Here is a 7,451-nt window from a genome sequence, read left to right as displayed (position 1 = left end):
GGATGGTCAAATTTAAGGCCAGAGCTTCGGAAACATGCCCAAAGTGCAGGTGTGACCCGGGTACTTTTTTCCATCTGTTATGGGAATGTAAAATGGTGAACGAGTTCTGGCAAAACATTATCAGGACAATTGCAACCACGGGGGTCCCGAGGGAAATTCTTACAGCCAAGGGTTGCATCTTAAATATTATAGACGGTAACCGTATCCCCCGACACAACAGAACGTATGTCAATATTATGTGTTCTTTAGCCAAGGTAATGGTGGCCAGGCAATGGATGGGTAGTAAGGCCCCGGATTTTAATAGCTGGGTGGCACTGGTTAACTACACTGCATCGCAGGAAAAATATCTATATAATAGTCGTAACAACGAGAACAAATTTACTCAGATATGGAATCCATGGTTGACTTCCCCCTATTATAGAAACACGAATGAACAGTAATTTAGGTAAATATATTAAAGTTATTATAGCTATCCTACTCAATGCACAAAATTGTTGTTGTTTGGAGGACATAAGTCACAGTCAAGACACACACAAAAGGTTAAATATGCACATAAATTGTTTAATACAGATAAAAAATATATATATATATATATATATATATACATATATACATATATATATATATATATATATATATATATATAAAAATAATAAAGCACTATGCCCACTTAAATATATATAATTAAAGTTCATACGAAACTAAAGTAAGACTTTCTATTTAATAATAAAAAAAAAAACAAAAAAAAAAAACAAAAACAAAAAAAAACAGGGTGGGGGTACGGGGGTTAAGCAGGAAGATATATTGTCTTTAAGTTAAGACATCTCTACACATGCTACATGCCGCACTAAATTTTCCAAGATCCCGGCTTGGGACATTAATCACAGGTAAAAGTTACAAGATAATAGAACACATATAAATGTATATGGGGGGTAAAGGTGAGTAGATGGCAGGTAAACCCGAGTAGATAAATGGTGAAATAGTAAAAGATGGCGATGTGTATAACCACCTATAATGAATTAACGATTGCAAAATATGGGAATGTACTGTACAAGGAATGTGTGGGATTGGGCAGTGCTTAGGGTAAATCTGTTCTTTTTAAGGTGAATATTAAAGCATGCATAAAGTAATATTTACAGATTGATACTGAGGCACTGCATGTATGTGTGTATCGTGGTGTGTGTTATTTTTTTTTTTTTTGTATATCTCTTGAAAAAATGCAATAAAGATTATTTAGAAAAAAAAAAAGGGGGAGGGTGCTGGGGGCCTCCAAAGAAAGCAAGAGTCTTGCCCACCTACCTGGGGGGGCTGGGAGGAGCACTCAATTTTGGGAGGCTCCCTGCTATTCCAGAATGTTAATCAAGTATGCATTAAGTGGTTGTAAAATGGTTATTGGTGGCAGTATGGGGGGGGGGGGGGGGGGGGGGCGGCAGTAGGCTGGAGTTTTGCCTAGGGTGCTGAGAAGCCTTACACCGGCCCTGCGTACAGGTGATGCTGTCGGTGGCTCCAAAAATTTTGTGCCAATTTCAATATTCAGCAAATGCGTGTTGAAGACTGGAGCACCAGAAAACCCTCTTGAACCTGCCCTGCCATCACCTGAAGCAAGAGGTAGTAATGAGGTGGAATTCTACCCTCTATATGCTTCATAGGATGGAGGAGCATTAAAAGGCAATTTCAGACAGTCTTTATCTATACTGGCAGGAAAAAGAGGCAATTTGGAGGCCCTTGCACAAATGCCTTTATATTACCTAAGTTGTCCCTACTCCAGTGTGTACTCAGAAAGAGTTTTTAGTGCAGATGGGACCTTCTCAGTGAGCAGCATAGGAGGTTGCTTCCTCAAAATGTGAAGAACATGTCTTCATCAGAATGAATTAAAAATCCTTCCAGGAAGAACAGCCACTGCCTCCAGAAAGTATGGTGGATTCCAACAGGGATGAATTAATACTGTGGGCCAGACCGTACTAAGCTTCAAAATTGATAACATGGAGAGTGATAAACCACCAACCAATCAGCTACTAACTTCCATGTCACAGGTAGGGTTTGAAAAATCACAGGTAGGAGCTGATTGGTTGGTGGTTTATCACTCCCCAATTTATCACTTTTGAAGCTTAGTACATCTGGCCCTCTGGGAGGATAAGGATGTACACACTGAAAGGGATGAGGAATCAGAGAATGAGGAGAACATCTTCCCTCTGTAGGGTCAGTTTATGCAAGGAGAAATAGATTAATTGCTTCTTTTTTTGTGGAGGCCCAAACAAAACAATCCTTTCAGCCACAGTCGTGTGGCAGATCCTGTCGCTGAAATGATTGGTTTGTGTGCATGTCCTATTTACTATACAATATAAGCATGGGTGGGAGGGGCCAAGGGCAATTCCAACTTTCACTTATTTTCTTTGCTCTTTGGCCTGCTATTCTATCTGCCCCTGCAGTGCCACTCCTAGATGTGCCACGGGTTTGTGTCACCCACTTATGTCACTTTTGCATAGTCATCCAGCTACCTTGGTGCAACCTTTTGGCCTAAAAACATATTGTGAAGTGTTCAGAATAGACTGGAAACTGGTGTAAGTTAAATATTGATGTTAATATTACTGTAGGACACACAATTCTGTGATTTTAGCTGTTTTTACAAAAAAAAAAAACACAAAACCAAAACCCAAAAGGGTGGTTCTGGCTTAACCAATCTAGATCCAAAACACAAAGGGAGATCCAAAACCAAAACACAAAATGTGTCCAGTGCACATTTCTACTCTAATTCTATACATATAAAAGGCTAACTACTCCTCACCTCTAGTGGTTACTGAAGAACTGCCAGTAACCACTAGAGGCCACTCAATGGACTAAATTGAAAGCGAAAGCAATTTTTGCAGGGACAGACAGATTTAATATCTCACTGAAAATACACCTCTTGGATTTAATCCCACCTCCACAGGGGATACTCAGGACAATTCCCTTGTCTTTGTACCTTCTATCTGCTTCCCTTTGCTCCTCTCTGGACTCTAAAAGTGTGTACACACTATGGGGCAGACTTATTAAGCTCGGTGAAGTGATAAAGTGTCTGGTCTTTATCACCAGTCAATCAGCTCCTACCTGTCATTTTTCAAACCAGGCCTGTAACTTCACAGTTAGGAGCTGATTGGTCGGTGATAAAGTACCAGCCACATTATCACTTCTCAGAGCTTAATAAATCTGCCCCTCAATGATTTACGTTAACAATATGCACCATAAAGATATAGTTAACGATATCATCATGTAATTCATTCAGTGTGTACCCACCATACCATTAATGAGAACCCCCTATCATCTAAACATACCGTCAAATCTGTGTAAAATCAGTGACTGCATGTTCATGGAGGGTCCCAGTAAGTGACTGGGGGTTGTTTGGTTAGGATTGGCCCAAGGGGCCAGTTAATCAAAGAAAAGAGAAAAGCGATAACTATCGGTTGGGAAAACCATGGTCATTTGCATGATTACCATCGATTGACCAAACACAGCCGATTACATTACTGCGGCAGCCATCACAGCGTGAGTGTCACATCACATTCAGTGACACTCACATGACGACTCGAGAGACATACCTAACCCACCCACCACGTGAGGAAGCCGGGGGGGGATGCGGTGAGAGTGACTCACACGTTGGGAGTCGGGACCCGTCCTTTTCCTCTTATTCATCTTCTTGAGTGACGCCGTGGCGCTCGCTGGGAGGATGAGGGAGGCGGGACAGTGGACACAGACTTGTGAGTGTCACTGTGTGACGTGTCCGACTCCTCCCTGGCTCCTCCTGCGGGCAGCGGCTGCGGCGCTGCCGCGTGACACACGCCCACCTGACAGATGTGAGTGCTGCTTCGGACGCGATGGACGGGGAATGGGGATGGCACCGGCCCGGCGGTGAGCTGCCTCCTGCCTGCGGCGCTGCACTGCGCAGCAGTGGCATCAGTTTGTTCAGTACATTTACTGTAAGTTTAGCAGTGGGGTGGAAACAGTTGTGTTGTGAGTCTCTTGTCGTCCAGACCAGTCTGTCCAGTCCGGAGTCCGTGGCCGGGCAGACAGAGAGCCAGGCCAGCAGCACACAGCCGCAGCCTGAACCCACAAACCTGCAGTGCGGCTGCCTGTGTCCGGGGTCCCTCCCAATCATTATCTGTCCCACGGTCACCACCAGTCCAGGACTCCAGGTAGTCCCCTTTTGCGTGCCCAGAGGCCCAGGTCACCTGCTGGGCGATCTGACATCACGTCACTGTGCCCTGTCTCAGGCCCCCAGCGACTCTCCCAGGCCCAGCCAGCGCGGGCTGTCCCACTGTCACCAGTCCAGTACTCCAGGTAGTCCCCTTCTGTGCACCCAGTGGCCCAGGTAACCTGCTGGGCGATGTCACTGTGCCCAGGCCCCCAGCCAATCTCCCAGGTCCAGCCAGCCCCAGCCCAGCAGCTACTCTAAATTTAGTACTGTGGCCACGCTGGCCCAATACAATATTATGTTGATGCAGAATATGATCACTAGTATTTCTCAAGCAAGAAGTTTCTGAATTTGAAAGCTTAGCCAAAGGTTATTTTTCTTTTAAGTAAACTTAAAATAAATCTCAGCTAAGCTTTATTAATATTATACATATACTGGGGTATATTATATTTAATGCCGGGGCGGGGGGCGAGCTGTGACAGCATGCCCCGTCAGGATTCCCCTCCCCGCATACGCCGATTCCCCCTCGCTCCAAAAATGGAGCGAGGGGAAATCGGCGTATGTGGCAACAGAAGCAGCAAGACTCGCAGCTAAATGCAGCGGGCTCCTTGCATTAGCCGCAAGCCTCACTGGGGGAATCTGTGTGGCAGACTGGCACTGGCTATCTGAGGAGCCCTAAGTTGCCCCCTGCTGCTTTACTGCTTGGCCTGTTGTCCAGACCCAGAGGGCCTTATTCTGCTTGGTGCGGTCCGTTCCGTCTTCTTTCGGAGCGCGTTTTTTACCTTCTGCGCATGCGTAGGCAACGCAATGCGCATGTGCAACGTAGTGTCTCCGCACTCGTTCTCGCCAATACCGTCTAGAAATGTGCACCGAAGTGGCTCAGGAAATATGGGCGTAACATGGGCGTCATGTGGGCGTACACAAGGGCGCGGTTTCAAAGTGGGCAAAACTGGGCATAAATCTGGGCGTACACGTGGGAGTGCACGAACTGTGGTAGGCATGTATTCGGACAGGACACTGACTGCAAGCGAACCAACACACCAGAAATATGCGGTGTCCATAAGCAAGTTTGCGGAGAGCACTGGTACATGCGCTAGGCATTCGGTTCGCCCTATTAGTACGCCCGCACCTGAAGCACTCGCAGCTGACCACAATACAATCCACTCCTCAAGTCATTAGTGATTAATTACACTCTTTTTACAGGTTCAATTGGAACCACTAAGACAGGTAAAGGGGCAACAATGAAGTAATACCACTTAACATGATGTAAGGGTTAATCTAAAGTGCAAGTAATGTGTTTAGTTATCAATTAGGAATTAATTGATTACATTTAAAAATAATCTATGTGTTTTGAGGTTGGCTAATTGGATGTGTGTCATGTTGCAGAAGCATGAGTTCCGAATAGATTAGTGAGGTTTGCGGAAATACACCCAATCGGTGCGTATGGCCAGCTTCCCGTCCGTTCGGACGCTGTAAGACCGTGCAGAATCTATGTGTTCCCACCACACACGCACGTTTGGATGTAGTCCGAAGACACTCCCTCTTCTTAGAGAGTCTGTCCGAAGGGATGCGGACGACCTGTGGGCGTATGTTCTTTGAATGTCCGCACGGCGCGGCGTTCGCTCATTTCCGAAAGAAGACGGAACGGACCGAAAAAAACAGAATAAGGCCCTGAGTGACACTGACACCACACCAGCTGTCTCAGAGACCCAAGTCCCAGGCAGTGTCTGTCGACAGACTACCGAGGCACCCTCCACTGCCCACCCCAGCACCACCACTGTGTATTGCAGGCCAGTGCTGTCTCCAGCCCTGTGTGGGCTGCCTGTGGCTGTGGCTGCCCCCCTGCCCTAGCAGGCCCTAGGGTCCCCTCCTGCCCTCAACAGGGACCCACTCTTCTGCTCCTGCTGCCCTGACTGATAGAGCATGCAACCCCTGGCATAGAGCATGAAACCCACAGCAGCAAGCATGTAGGTAAGCGGCACTTATGTGGCATAATATGTAATAGGCATTATGGCATGTGGTATTATATGTAATGGGCATTACAGTGTGTGGCATAATGTATAATGGTAATTACAGTGTTTAGAATAACGTGTAATGGGCAGAATAGCGTGTTGCATAATATGAATTGGGCATTACGGTGTGTCGCATAACATGTAATGGGTATTATGGCATGTAGTATAATATGTAATGGGTATGTGACGTGTAACAGGCATTATGGTGCGCACTGTCCCTGTTCTCCTTAGTTTAAAAAAAATAGTTGAGCCCTGGCATAACTCATAATGGTCATTATGGCCTCCGTCACTGTTGTCCTTTTAAGAAAAATTGTTGAGCCCTGGCATAATGTGTAATAGTCACTATGGCATGTGGTATAATATGGATGTGTGACGTGTAATAGGCATTATGGTGTAAATTTTTGTCCCTATTTTTTTAAATTGTCCACTCATGGCATAACGTGTAATGGGCATCACAATGTATGTCATAATGTATAATGGGCATCAGTGTGTGGCATAACATGTAATGGGCATTACCGTAATGTGTGTGATGTGACGTAACGTGTATGTGGCATTACCGTGTGCGAAATTAAGAATAGATTTGAAGCAAATGTAAAAAAACAACCCCATAAGGCGGGTCAAGGGGCGGGGCTGAGGCGGGTAAATGGGTGGGCTGTGGGTGTGTCAAGGGGCGGGTCACTGTCCGGGAATCGCTCAACACAAAGGTGGTAACCCTACCATCCCTACCAGAAATCAGGTGAGCATAGCATCATGGGAATATGGTAGGTTTTAAAAGAGGTTACGCAGGTTATCTGCTGATGTTAGTTGCTGACTTTGGCTAAGGTGAATACCCTTCTGAGGTACCTTGTACAACAAATCACTGTGGATATACGCAAATATACTCCTATCTGAACAAGCTACTTCTCCTGTGTGGAGCTTATATTTTTCTCTGTGGACCTATGCATCATTGTGCCTGTGTGGAAGTTTTGGTGACCCATTGTGGACTACATTAATTAATTTGGCGCTACTAGTTCCCATCTGCCGCAGGGACCCCCGCTGCTGACAGCATATCCGCTGCTGGGACCCCGCTGCCATGGCCCGTGGGTGCTCCTCATTTTCCGTTTGTGCTTGGGCCCCGGAGCACCCACGGTTTTGGCGCCTATGTGTGGAATTAGTAGTTTAGTGGTGTGGTGCTGTTTGTCTTAGATGCCTGTGTGGCATTGTTTTGGAACTATACCCTCTACTGTGCCATGTTCTATCACTAAGTAGGTTCTATCCTGTGTGGTAGTGAC

Source organism: Crinia signifera, chromosome 9 (genome assembly GCF_055691185.1).
Source record: "Crinia signifera chromosome 9, ASM5569118v1, whole genome shotgun sequence".
Taxonomy (NCBI): Eukaryota; Metazoa; Chordata; class Amphibia; order Anura; family Myobatrachidae; genus Crinia; species Crinia signifera.
Note: the sequence above shows the minus strand (reverse complement) of the source record.